The sequence below is a fragment of the Protopterus annectens genome, chromosome 1.part2 (assembly GCF_019279795.1).
Source record: "Protopterus annectens isolate FY-2018-M chromosome 1.part2, PAN1.0, whole genome shotgun sequence".
Classification (NCBI taxonomy): Eukaryota; Metazoa; Chordata; order Ceratodontiformes; family Protopteridae; genus Protopterus; species Protopterus annectens.
The window spans coordinates 166,522,593-166,537,769 of record NC_056727.1 but is presented as its reverse complement, the minus strand read 5'-3'; the positions used below and the strand labels follow the sequence as shown (position 1 = coordinate 166,537,769).

General features: G+C 42.0%; 1 protein-coding gene across 1 annotated transcript in view; it reads right to left on the bottom strand.

Annotated features, from left to right (window-relative positions):
- The window catches only part of PPP2R5A (protein phosphatase 2 regulatory subunit B'alpha), a gene marked incomplete in the record, with an annotated part of 2,279,188 nt that overhangs the window by 316,663 nt on the left and 1,947,348 nt on the right, over positions 1–15,177 (bottom strand).

Sequence of the window (15,177 nt, the reverse complement as noted above, 5' to 3'; positions counted from 1 at the left end):
TCTGTCGTAATCTCAATTTGAAATTGTTTTTTGCACAGGATGGTTCACATACATCCGATGAGTTTTGTTTCAACCACCTATGAACAAATATGTTTCGATTTTCATGGAATCTGTATTGAGTGACCTCCACTTTGAAAATCATGGCCACATTATGTTACAAAATAATCTTACAACAGGTGATACGTTGGCATTGGATGAACTACGTAACAACAAAGATATAGCGGTTCTCCCAGCTGATAAGGGAGGCGCTGTGGTGGTACTTAATTCAGATGATTATATACAGGAGGGGTTGTCACAACTATCAGATAAAACTTGCTATATGCATATGTCCATAGATCCCACTCCGCAGTTTAGAGAGGAAATTGATTCCTTTCTTAATCTTGCTTTTGAGGAGGGGATTATTACTAAAAACTGTCTTGCTTCTTTGATTTTATCAGAACCCTGTAAACAGATTCTATACCTTTTGCCAAAAATTCATAAATCTATAATCAAACCTCCTGGCAGACCTATTGTCTCCGGAATAGGATCACTAACTGAACCTGTATCAGCCTTTCTCACCAAATATCTTAAACCCCTGTTGGGCTTGGTCAGGGCTAGGTTGCAGGACACAACCCAATTCCTACAGATTATCCATAGAATCAGGGTGGTATATGTGTACTTTGGACGTCAAGGCTTTATACACCAGTATTCCACATTGGGCAGGCCTCCAATCTCTTCAATATTGGCTCAACAGGGCAAATTTGTACACACCGGGATTTAACACTCTACTCATTTGTTTGTCAGAACATGTACTCAATAAAAATGTTTTCTATTTTCAAGGCCAATGTTATTGGCAATTGCAAGGTACAGCAATGGAAGCGTCCTTCGCTCCCATTTATGCTGACCTCTTTATGGCTCATTTTGAGGAGTACATGATTTATGACAATTCACACAATATTTATCAGGTTGAAATGGACATCTGGCGATGTTATCTGGATGACTGCTGGTTAGTGTGGCGTGCAGATTTGGGTTACTTACGTGAATTTGTTCAATACCTTAACAGTAATGTATGGGGACTGGAATTCTCGCTATCGTACGATCTAAATACCATAAATTTTTTGAATGTTACAGTCATTAGGAATCAGGACCTTACATTATCGACTAAGGTATTCTGTAAATACCCACAATATAATACCTTGCTGCATACGTCCAGTATGCATCCACGCCACACTATCAGGAGTATTCCGGTGGCACAATTCATGCGTATCAAGCGCCTTTGTTCAAATGGCGCGGAATATGATTCAGCGTGCATGGATTTGTGTCAGAGATTTACCAGCAGGGGTTACGATAACAAGGATGTAAACTTGGCCAGATGCCGGGTCAACCGGATCAATAGGGATAAGTTGTTAGAATACAAAATCGAGCGGGACACCACATTGGGGGCCCCCCTTCGATTCATCACTACCTTTGGTAGAAATATTAACATGATAAGGAACACTATTAATAAACACTGAAATATCTTGCTTGCCAGTGACCAACTGAGGTCACTTTTGGGGCAACAGTGTCATTTTGCCTACAAACGTGGCAAAACATTGGGTTCATACTTATCTCATTATAAACACATAGGTAGTGGAGGGGCAACTCATAAACAACTTACATTACATGGAGTGGAGTTAGTGGGTTCCTTTCCCTGTGGACATTGTAGGTCATGCTCATTGATGAATAAATCCAAGGAATTTTCAAGTCGCAATACCAGTCAAGTATTTAACATTAAAATATTTGGCAACTGTGGTAGTGATTGGGTTGTGTACCTTGCCAACTGTTACTGTGGGGCATTTTATGTTGGCCAAACGTCTAGGCCACTCAGATCTAGAATTAATGAACATCGTAGTGATATTAGAAATCATAAAACTACTAATGCCCTGTACCAACATACTCTCAAACATCCACAAGCCAAATTCTCTTTTATGATTATTGATCGTATCATGGGCGATCGTAGTCACAAACAGGGTTGGCATGGTCTTTTGGATCATAAAGAGAAATACTGGATTGTCACCCTTGGGGGCCTTTTTTCACCTGGCCTCAATGATCATCTGTAGTGATCCACCATCTGGAGTTTTTTTGTCTTTAAGCATTGATGGATAGTCAAGGTCTAGCATTAGGTTTCAATTATTTGTGGTTCATTACCACTAGTGCATTTTCATTACATAATTATACCTAGGGTCTCTTTGTCTCCAAGTATTCACGGATAGTCAATGTCAAGCATTAGGTCTCACTCATTTGTGGTTCCTCACCTGTGGTGTATTTCTATTATATAATCCTATTTTTTAGGGGGTATTTATTATTTTTCATCATGTACATACTGTATGTATGATAGTTATTATGTATTCATCTGTCCATATCATTTCATCCCCTTTTTCTGGGAGGTATTTGATATGTAATTATTCAGTATGCACTACCATATGGTTCATTATATCTTTATTATTAGTTCATTTTCATGTGTTTTCTTTCTTTTTTTGGTATTTGTTTATATTGTTTATTTTTGTACTTAAGTGTTACACTTGTTCACTTTTTGAGTTTTCTTATGCATAAGGCTTTAGGATATATATTTGTATTTCACATTATCAGTTTTTTATGAATATTCATGACTTCTGTTTGCCTATTGGTTAGCACTATGTATATATTACATATGATTACAGTGCATTACATATGTTTGTCCTACACTGAAGAAGGCAATCTTTGCCGAAACCGGTCTGAATATTTTTTTGGAATTAAAGGACTTATATATTTTTACATCCGTGTCTGCTTTTGCTGGCCAATTTTTGTGTTTGCTGATATGGTTTTGGCCGTGCACTCCCCCGTGCATAGGACTTTGGTATAAAACATGCAGCCAATGCCATTATATCAGTTTTTCTTGCCCCAGATGTCAGGTGCCTTCCTAATGAGAGGCAATTACTTATATATATATATATATATATATATATATATATATATATATATATAAATAGCTATATATAGATAGATATATAAATAAAAGGTTATACCTCCAACAAAAAAGCAAATAAACCAAAAAGCTTTTAAGCATAATAAAGGAAAGTAGAGGTATAGCCAAAAGAAGTCAGGGGGCTGGAAGGAGGGTAAAGTACAGTTGTGTACACTTACCATAAATGTAGATGTTTGAGTGTATTCACTGTTGCAGTCATTACATTTGGGTAATCTGCTGGCAGGTTGCCCACAGTCTGCCTGATTAACAAAGTCTTGGGTCCGGCGTCGGTTGCTGTCCCTTCTTCCATGACGTCAGGTTGTTAGGGGTATGAAACATGTAGCCAACACTATTACATCAGTTTTTCCTGTCCCAGATGTCAGGTGCCCCCCAAATGGGGAGCAATATATGTCTATATATATATATATATATATATATATATATATATATATATATATATATATCTATACATAAAATTTAGAAACACAAAAATATACCTCCAAACAAAAGCAAATACATAAAAAAGGCTTTTAAGCATAACAAAATAAAAGAGGTACAGTAAAAGAAAAGCAGGGGGCTGGAGGAAGGGTAACCAGGACTGCAACAGTGAATACACTCGAGCATCTACATTTATGGTTAAGTGCACACAACTGTACTATGTTCATCGTGTTTCACTGTTGCAGTCATTACATTTGGGTAGATTCCCAAAGCTAAGGTTGGGAGGATGGATTTATACAGCATTAGGACCAGCTATAAGGCCCTGCAAAACAGCAGTGGCAAAGCCAGCTGTGGATTTAGAAAAAAATTGTAAATGATAATGCTTGGTGAAAGTATGAACTGAACTCCAGGTAGCAGCTTCTAGATAATCCCTGGTAGGAACACCTCTGAAAAAGGCTGCTGAAGTAGATGCAGCCGTGGTGGAATGAGATCTGATCCCATGGGGGATAGGTTTTCCATGGTGCTTATAACAGAAATTAATACAATGGCTTATCCATTTAGAAATGGTTTGCTTTGAAATAGCCTTCCCCTCTGCCCCTGCAGCAAATGCTAACAACAGTTCAGATTTTCTTCGAGATTTAGTCCTGTCCAAGTAGAATCTGAGTTGTCTGTGTACATCTAATGAATGCAGAATCCGCTCTCCCTTGTTCTGTGGATTGGGAAAAAAAGTTGGCAAATGAATGGACTGATTAAGAGCCACGCTGGATACCACCTTGGGCATGAATGATGGATTGGTCCTGAGTGACACCCTGTCTGCATGAAAGATGATGAAAGGCTCCACTGCCATAAAGGCCTGTAATTCAGAAATCTTTCTGGCTGAAGTGATTGCTAAAAGGAAGGCTGTTTTCCAGGAAAGGAATTTTAAGTCTGCAGTTGCAGCTGGCTCGAAAGTAGGCAGAGTGAGTTTCTCCAATACAAAGTTAAGGTCTCAGGCAGGGTTTGGAGCTCTCCTGGGTGGTGTCATGTTTTTGGCCCCTCTGAGATACTGCTTTAGAAGAGGAAGAGAGAAGTGGGAGGGGTCTGTGTTGCAATGAGGTGAAATGGCTGAGGCATGGATTTTTTATGGAAGGAAAAGACAGGCCCTTGTGAAGCATCTCAGTTAAGTATTGCAAAATCTGAGGTAAATTGGGCACTGCTGTGCTCATCCATTGAGATTGATTTGAGGCACAGAATCTTTTCCATTTGTCAGCATAAGATTTTCAAGTACTTGGTCTTCTCGCCTCCAAAATGACATCCATTACAGGTTTGCTGAGGGATGTTAGGGATGAATTTAAGTGATTAACCAAGCTGCAAGATTCAATATTTGGAGCTAAGGGTGCAGAAATTGGTTCTCCTGCTGAAACAGTAAGGAAGGTGTCTGAGGCACATGCCATGGAGATATGTGTGACACACTGCGCAGGAGTGGGTAACAGTGTTGGCGAAGCCAGTCTGAAGCAATCAAAATAATTTTTGGTTTGCCCTGTTTGACTTTTAGTAGGACTTTGGAGAGCAAAGGCAGAGGGGTAAAGGCATAGACATAGGATTTTCCAGTTGAAGGACAGAGCATCCACTTTCCAGGCTTTTTTGTGAGGAGTTCTTGTGCAAAACTTGTCCAACTGGTAGTTCTGGGGTGAGGCAAAAAGATCCATGTCTGGGCTTCCCCATTTGCGTGTCAACATGTTGAAATTCCGTGGTTCCTCCATTCGTGAGGGGCCATGAGATTTCTGTTTAGTTCGTCTGCCAGAACATTCTGCTTTCCTGGCAGGAATTGAGCTTGTAGTTGTACTTGGTAGCTCAAGGCCGTGTTCCACAATGCTATGGCTAGTCTGCAGACCGGGTAGGAATGTGTACCCCCCTGCTTGTTTATGTACCACATAACCATGGTGTTGTTTTGTCTATCAGTAATTGTCCTGGATAAAAAAAGTCCTTGAAGCTGTCAGTGCATTCTGTACAGCTAGCATTTCTTTTTGATTGATATGAAGGTGCATTTGATTTGGGTTCCATTTGCCCTGAATGCACTTCCCTGCCAGATGAGCCCCCCCGCCATGCATAGTCTGATGCTTCTGTAGTTAGGGTTTGGGCGGTAGGGGATGGTGTGAATGGCAGTCCCTTGTTTTGGTGGCAGGCCTCTGCCCACCATAGGAACTCTAGGTACAGGCAAGGAATGATAGGAATTGTTCTTTCCAGGCTGTGACAATGTTGACTCCATAAACTTATGAAGTACCACTGAAGTTTTCTCATATGCAGTCTTGCATATGGAATTAGAAGAATGCATGAGGCCATGAACCCCAAGGCTTGCAGTATTTGCCTTGCAGATAGCAGGGTTTTTGTGGCCACCTGTTTGAAGTAAGTCACCAAATGAATTTGCTTTTCTGGAGTAAGGAAAGCCATCTGGGCAGTTGTATTCAAGCTTGTACCCAGGAATGTAATTTTTTGAGAGGGTACCAGTTGAGATTTCTTTACGTTTATGGTGTACCCTAGACAGGTTAGAAGTCTTTTTACAAATGCCAGATGTTTTAGAAGAATGGCCTGGTTTTCTGCCTGAATTAGACAATGTCCAGGCATGGATATATTTGAATATTTCCTTGCCTGCAAAATGCAGTTACTGGAGCCAGGCACTTTGTGAATACCCTGGGCGCAGTAGACAAGCCAAAAGGCAGTGCAGAGAACTGATAATGCATGCAGCCTGCTTTGAAGCGTAGGAATCTTCTGTAAGATTCCCTGATTGGGACATGCAAGTAAGCCTCTTTTAGGTCAAGAGTTGCCAACCAGGCATCCTTGCCTAGCATAGGAAGTAATTGGTGAAGAGTCAGCATCTTGAATTTTGGAATTTCCAGAAAGGTGTTTAGAGTAGACAGGTCCAGAATTGGATGCCATGTTTTTTCTGGGTACCAGGAAAAGTTTGGAATAGAAACCTTCTCCCTTTTTCTCTTCTGGTACTAGCTGAATGGCCCCCATGTTTAGGAGGGAAAGTACTTGTTTCTGAGCCCCTGCTCACTGATCTGGGGGCAGGTCTGGCCAACCGTTTGGAGTTGGCAGCATGTGGAAATGAAATCTGTATCCCTGGGGCACTATATTTAAAACCCATTTGTCCTGGGTTATAAGTTGCCAGTTTCTTGAATGAAGAGCCAGTTTTCCCCCCAAAGGGGCGGCTAAGAGGTAAGTGCTTGGTAATTTCAAAGGGAAGGCATGGAGACTGTTAACCATAGGGTGGGTGCCTTGTTGTTTCCAGATTTGGAAGCGGAAGCACCCCATTGCTTAGATCTGAAAGTCCCTTGGGACTGAAACCTGGTGGTTTTGGAATGTCTGGGTTTGGCCGTAGTGGCTCTGGAAGGAGCTGGAAAGGACCAGTTCTTAGTAGGTCAATGCCTACTAAATCTAGGAGGCTGCACTTGTAAGAAATCTTTCACAGTTTACATAGATTTAGCTTTATCTTCCATATTTTTTAAAACTTCTTCAGCCTTACTGCCAAATAAGCAGTCCTGCTGTAAAGGTGCATCCAAACGTTTTGCTTTAACATGATCAGGCAGAGATTGCTCCTTAAGCCAAGCATGCCTTCTAAATACAGACCCTGTAAAGTACAGTTGTGTTCACTTACCATAAATGTAGATATCAGAGTGTATTCACTGTTGCAGTCATTACATTTGGGTAATCTGCTGGCAGGTTGCCCTCAGTCAGCCTGATTAACAAAGTCTTGGGTCCTGCGTTGGTTGCTGTCCCTTCTTCCATGACGTAAGGTCGTCAGGGGAATAAAACATGCAGCCGACGCCATTACATCAGTTTTTCTTGCTCCAGATGTCAGGTGCCCCCCAAATAGGGAGAAAAAAAAAAAAATATATATATATATATATATATATATATATATATATAAAATTAAAAATGAACACAAAAAATATACCTCCAAACAAAAGCAAATACACCAAAAAGGCTTTTAAGCATAGAAAAAGAAAGTAGAGGTATAGTAAGAGGAAAACGGGGCTGGAGGGAGGGTAACCAGGACTGCAACAGTGAATACACTCAACATCTACATTTATGGTAAGTGTACACAACTGTACTATGTTCTTCATGATTTACTGTTGTACTGTTGTAGTCATTACATTTGGGTAGATTCCCAAAGCTATGGTTGGGAGGATGGATTTATACAGCATTAGGACCAGCTATAAGGCCCTGCAGGACAGCAGTGGCAAAGCCAACTCTGGATTTAGAAAAGAAATGTAAATGGTAATGTTTGGTGAACGTATGGACTGAGCTGCAGGTAAGCAGCTTCTAGAATGTCTCTGGAAGGAACACCTCTGAGAAAGGCTGTAGAAGTAGATGCAGCCCTGGTGGAATGAGATCTGATCCCCTGGGGGATAGTTTTACCATGGTGCATATAGCAGAAATGAATGCAATGGCTTATTCATTTGGAAATAGTCTGCTTTGAAATTGACTTTCCCTCTGCCCCTGCAGCAAATGCCACCAGTAGTCACCAGTAGTTGTTCTGATTTCCTCAGAGATATTGTCTTGTTTAAGTAAAATCTAAGTTGTCTGTGTACATCCAATGAATGCAGAATCCGCTCCCCCTTGTTCTGTGGATTGGGAAAGAAAGCATATGAAATTGACAGTTTAAAGCCCTGATTGCCAAGGTTGCAGAAGTGTAAACCTTCTTACCCCATCTATCCAGCGCCCTGGAATCTCTATCGAAAGGGGAAGGATTTTTAGCAGTAGAGGTCTTAATGCCCTTGGGACACTGAGAAATGGTTTCAGGATCTGCAATAGGATTTTTGAAAAGGAATTTGTGGGAGTCAGGAACCCTGTAGTATCCGTCTGACTTACAAGGAGCTGGAGGCAGAGAATCAGGAGCCATACTAGATTCTGAAAAATCATCAACAACAATGTCTAGAACAGGAGGTATAGCCAAAGGCCTATGCTGAAGAAGAAGAAGAAAATCCCTTAGTCTCTTTTTAGATTTAGAGAAATCCTGACTTTCCCAGTGGAAATGTTCCCTTAAGGTATGTAAAGTTTCCCCAAATGAAAAATCCTCAGGTGGAGAAGCAGATGGAATGGAATCTTCTGCATCAGTCTTCATAAGTAGGTATAGACAAATCAAGAGTCAGAAGAAATAGAATCCTGTTCAGAAGATTCATAATCAATGTCTTGCCTAGGCCTCATAGAAGGAGGGGGTTGGCTATCCCTGAATATATATATTATAAAATATTTAGAAGCAAAAATATACCGACATTTAATAGTGTGTTCTGTCTCGTTCTTTTCCTTTGCGTTTTTTTTAGGTATTCTGATTGCTAACCGACGACATTTCTGGATAATTAAATTGTGAGCTAAAATATTTAGAAGCAAAAATATACCGACATTTAATAGTGCGTTGATTAAATTTTGCACAAAACTGACAGCAAGGTACATTGTGGTCAAGACCTAGGCAAGGAATACAGTACAAATTAAAATCCTTATGAGGTATTTGCATCCCACAAGTAATGCAATTACTAACTTTTATTGACATCGGTAAGGAGCAAGAAAAAGTTTCCCCAACAGAGTACTTAGCTTTTAGTTGAAGACTTCGGTTCTGAAACTCAAAAATGAAAATTTCAGGAGTCGGCCAACAGGCACTTGCAAACTACTTCTGCTTCGGGCACCGCGCAGCAAGAAAGACTGATGTAATGGCGTCGGCTACATGTTTTAGACCCCTGATGACCTGACATCATGAAAGAAGGGACAGCAACCGACGCAGGACCCAAGACTTTGTTAATCAGGCCGACTGAGGGCAACCTGCCAGCAGATTACCCAAATGTAATGACTGCAACACTGAAATACGAAGAACATCAGCAGCCCATAAGACGCCCCTAAAGAATCAAAACCACATTGCAAAGTATGTTTGCCAACTTGTTCAGCTGAACACAATAAGTCCTGCAAATCTTTATTCTCCACACAGTCAGAAATCAAAATAATTTTCTGTTTAAGCAGTCCCATGATATGCTGTTGATATTTCAGTATATGCACTTGACAGTTTAATGCCCTGATTGCTAAGGTTGCAGAAGAATAAACCTTTTTACCCCATCTATCCAGCGCCCTGCAGTCTCTATCGGAAGGGGTAGGATTTTTAGCAGTAGAAGCCTTAATGCCTTTGGACCCCTGAAAAATGGTTTCAGGATCCGCAATAGGGTTTTTGAAAAGGTATTTGTGGGACTCAGGAACCCTGTAGTACCTGTCTGGTTTGCTAGGGGCTAGAGGCAAGGAATCAGGGGCCATACTGGATTATGAAAACACATCAACAATATCTAGTACAGGTGGTATAGCCAAAGACCTATGCTGACGAAGATGAAGGAAATCCTAAGCATCAGCGTCAGTTTAATATGCAAGTCAGTAGGCCTGAATACACCCTCAGAAGCTGGTGCCTGCACAGCGGCTCCGGACCCATCCAAGGTAGAGACATCCGCGGGTTCCACAGTTGAAGCATCTCGCGGCATACTGGACTCCAAATAGGTCTCAGTAGAGGCCTGCGAATCTGAAGTAGTGGGTATCAGGGGCTGCGAAAGAGCCTCAGTGAGTACCAGCAAACTGGCGACTGGCTTAGGAGAAGCATCGTCGGCAGCTTTGGACCTAGGTGGCCTGGCTCTGTCTATCTTTGCGTTTTTTCGGAATGTCAGTAGTCGGATGGCTTACCGAAGACTTATCAGGATAATTGAACTGAGCACCAAAATATTTAGAAGCGAAAATATACCAACGATGGATAGCTCATGGTTTAAATAAGGCACAAAACCGACAGCGAGGTACATCGTGGTCAGGGCCTAGGCAAGGAACACAGTATGAATGAAAATCTTTATGAGGTATTTGCTTTCCACAAGAAATCCACTTATTTACTTTTACTGACATCGGTTTAGAGCAAGAAAAAGTTTCTCCAATGGGGTACTTAGCTTTTAGTTGAAGACTTTGAATCTGAAACTCGAAAACGAAAATTTCAGGAGTCAGCCGACCAGCACTTGTGAACTGCTTCTGCTTCGGGCACCGCACGGCAAGAGAGACTGATGTAATGGCATTGGCTGCATGTTTTATACCCCGACAACCTGACGTCACGGAAGAAGAGACAGCAAATGATGCAGGACCCAAGACTTTGTTAATCATGCCAACAGAGGGCTACTGCAAGCAGATAACCCAAATGTGATGACTGCAACAGTGAAACACGAAGAACATCATATCAGCAGTAAAAAACTAGGCAAGCATCGGGGGAAGGTGGGGGGAGCAATACTGTAGCATATGGAAGAAAAGGACATCTATGGTTATGGTTAAGATTTTTGCACAACTGTTCTATGTCCTTCTATTCATATGCTGCAGCATTTATATAGGAGAATGCCAAAGCTCAAGCTTGGGATAGGTAGGGAGGAGAATGATGCTTTTTCTACAAACCCATGTAGAATTGTTCTGGCATACCCATCCCTAAACCTGGAGATGGTGTCAAGCTTGTAATGTTTAGTGAAAGTACGGACAGAGGACCATGTGGCTACCTCCAGGACAGAAGCAGTGTCCAAATCTTTAAAACAGGCCCCGGAGGAAGAGACTGCGCTTGCAGAATCAGCCTTCCCTGGAGAAGTAAGGCTCTTACCATTAGACAGACAGCAAAAGGAAACTGCTTTTGAAATCTGGTTGGAAATAGTTTGCTTGGAAACTGATTGACCTAGAGCCCTTGGGTAGTAAGAGGCACATACAAGTTTGGTTTGTCAAGATAGTATCTAAGTTGTCTGTGCACATCCAAGGTGTGCAAGATTCTTTCACTGGGACACTGAGGGGAAGGAAAACAGGTAGGTAAATTAACAGACTGATTAAGGGACAACTCTTTTACCACCCTGGACATAAAGGAAGGGTTAAGATGCAAAGAAACCCTTTCTCTATGAGACAGTGAATGGGGAATTGGTTATCAGGGATTGTAACTCAGAAACCCACCTGGCAGAGGTAATGGCGACTAACAACACAGTTTTCCAAGTGCAGTGCTGCAAGGAAGAAGAGCTTGCGGGTTCAAATGGTTCAAGTGTAAGCTTTTCTAACACAAAATTGAGATTCCAAGGAGGAGATATTGGTTTCCTTGGTGGTCTAATATAAAGTACACCTTTTAGGAACAGTTTAACCTCTAGCCTGGAGGCAAATGGTGGAGACACAGGCAGACAATCAGAAATGGCTGAAAGGTGAGCCTTCACAGAAGAGTAGGACAAGCCAGCCCTACTCAATTCACACAGATAGGTGATGCTCCAGTGATCTTGTCCTAACAGTGGCTCTAGGTGCTTTTTGCGACACCATTTGGAAAATATTTTCCATTTGGAAACCTAGGACTTCCTAGTAGTGGGTATTCTGGCCTCCTGCAGAACTTCTAGCACATCCTCTGGGAATAGGTGTCTATAAGGGATTAGAACCTTATCACCCACAAAGTCAGGTTCAGGATTGACAGCTGCGGATTTACTAGGGTCCCCTTGTCCTGTGTGAGTAGATCTATCCTATGGGGTAACTTGAGATGAATGCCCCTGGCTAGGTGCAAGAGAAGGAGGGAACAGTGCTGCCTTTGCCAAAAGAGAGTCACCAAGATTTCTGGCTGATCCTGCTGAATCTTCAGTAGAACATTTTGTAGGAGAGGTAAGGGGGGATGCATACAGAAACATCCTCTTCCAAGAGAAATATAGAGAGAGTCCATCTTCCAGACCAGGGGATGTAGGACCCTGGCACAAAATTTTGGAAGTTGTCAGTTCATGGGGGCGGCAAAGAGATCTACCCGAGGTGCACTCCAGTGATGGATCAGGTCCAGAAACACATACCTGTGCAACATCCATTCATGGGATTGGGTCATGGACCTGCATAAAGCGTCTGCTGCTACATTCCGAGCTGAGGGGAGGTAAACTGCCTGAAGGGTAATTTGGTTCTGTAAGGCTAATTCCCAAGTGAGTAGGGCTAATCTTCACAGAATGTAAGGCTTCGTTCCCCCCTGCCTGTTGATGTACCAAAGAGCTGTGGCGTTGTCTGTGAACCACCTCAGTACTCCTGCAGTTAGGTTACTTTTGAAGATGTGAGGGGCATAAACTAGGGCCCTCATCTCCTTTAAATTGATATGTTCCTGTGCCTATTTGGGAGACTAAACATCTCTAACCCTCCAGGCTTGAAGAGCTGCACCCCAACCTGTGTCTGAAGCGTCTGTGAATAACTCTAGGAAAGAAGGGGTGATTGTAGGGGTAAGACCATGATTTTTGGTAACTTGTAGGATCCACCAATCTAGTTCCCTTCTTATGCAAATGAGTAGAATCAAGAACTCTAAAGGATGTGAGTGTTGCATCTCAACTGCTCTTAGATACCAATGAGAACTTCCTCATATGTAGTTTGGCTAAGGGTAGCATGGGGACAGTGGATGCCATATAACCTAGGAGATGTAGGATGTCCCTGGCTGACAATGTCAGTAGTGGAAGAATGTTCTGAAAATTGGTCAAGAACAGTACCTTCTCTGTGGGAAGAGAGGCTAACATTTTGTCTGCTAGAATCCTGCATCCCAGAAAAATGTGGTCTTGCGAAGGGGTGAGACAAGACTTCTGGAAGTTATGAATACTGCAGCATATGAATAGAAGGACATCTGGCTGTTACATCCTTAGCAGGAAATATTTATTTATTTATTTAACATTTGTTGACCGGGAAAGTCCGACTAGGTTCCACAGATCCTGTTTTCAGCAGAGGCCCGGGGAGAAATGCTCCAGAAATAACCCATATAACTAAAGGTACTGCAGCAGTGATCCATATGATGATCATCATGCAATATGCAATACTATACTACAAAAAGATCTGACAATGGCATCAAATGACATAACTCTCACACATTGATCCTTGCATCCTGGTGGGAGGACCTCAGCCAAATCTCAAGGGGAAGGTAAAGCTCTAGGCGCTGGGCCTCCCAGTTGTGTTACTTGCAGCCCATGCAGCTCTCAACCTCTTATCACTAGAAATCTGGACGGAGTCTAAAATAATGGGAGGGGCAAAGGCCCAAAAACAGGGACAAATTTTAAATATTTGCAATAGCGAAGAACAAGACATCAGAGGCACTCTAACAGCTTTTGGAAAGTGACTACATAAGTGTCACAAAGAAATTGTATCAGGTTGCAAGGCAAAGACAGAAAGATAAAAAGACTGTCAGACACCCTTCATAACAGATGCCAACAACAACCTGCTCACCAGTCTAAAGGACATCAATGGCAGATGGAAGGAGTACTCTCAGCTGCTTCTGAATGAAGAAAACCACACAGAAGTTGTACTGCCCCAACACTGCTTATGATGAGAGAAGAGGAGGAGCTCACCACAGAATTAAGAACAGCACTAAGGAAAATGAAGTCAGGGAAAGCAGCAGGCTCGGATGAGGTCACAGCCGATATTATAAAGTTACTGGATGAGACAGGGGAGAAATGGCTCCTGAGATTACTCATAGCAGTGTGGAGAGAAAGGCGTATCCCAGAATACTGGGGAGTAAGCATACTTGTGCCAGTGTACAAGAACAAATGGGGCATCCACAACTGTGGGCAGTACAGATGTATCAAACTCCTGTCACATTGCATTAAAGTTCTGGAGAGGGTGACTGATAAATGGATACATACAGTAGTAGAAAGTAAGACTGAAGATGAGCAGTTTGGATTCAGATCAGGATGCAGCACAACTGACTCAATGTTTGCAGTGAGACAGATAACTGAGAAGAAGCTAGAGATGAGGAAAGAGTCAAAATTGGCATTCCTAGACTTGGAGAAAGCATATGACAAGATCCCAAGAAATCTGATTTGGGCAGTCCTGCAGTGGTCTGAAGTCCCAGAAACACTGGTAGAATTAGTGCAGGCTACGTAGAAGGACCAAACGACTCAAGTACAGTGTACAGTCTCACAGAGGAGTTCCCAGTGGCGTAAGGTTTCTTTGAATGCACAGCACCTTGACTGGCAGCTTTCCACAGCTCAAAATCCTCTTTTCTGATGCTCTGTGATATGGTATGGGCCAAGTCTCTCCAATCAGGAGAAAGCCCATCATGTCACAGAAAGTCAGTTACTCAGGCTTTTAGTGCTAAGCAGAATGAGCCAAGAGAGACCAGAAGCACGAATTACCTGAAACAAACCAATACACAGCTAAAGAACACCAACACAAATAATCAAAGCCAAACAACAACACAACAAGGTTGGATACCATCGAACTATATACAGAATCAGGGGATGGTGGATAGGAGCTACCACTAATGCAGTGTGAAATTCAAACATCTACTGTTACAGGCAAGTAGGACTTGCACAACTGTACTACATTATCATTCACACTACCTCAGTGGCGTATGTGTAGACTCCCAAAGCTTAGCTTACCTAGGAGGAGGAATTATAAGGATCCCAGTGTCCCTGGGGAATGGTGTCCACAAAACCTGCTAGGGAACTTGAAGCTTTGTAAAGGTATGAACAGAGGAACACGTTGCTGCCTCTAAAATGCTTCTGGAGTTAATTCTTTTAAAATATGTCACCGAAGGGACAACCCCTGCATCCTCTGAACTTGTATATACCAATTCTGGAGTTGCACAACAGTGGAGAAAAAGGGAAACTCTACTGTAGCTAAAATCAGTTTTGAAGAAATTACTCTGGTCACTTTATATTTGTTGAAAAAATAAATAAATTCTAAAGGAAGAATCTGTACATGTCCATAGCTACATAATTCAACAAGAAATTCAAAAGATACAAATCATCTAGCAGTGCATAAAAAACTCTAGAACA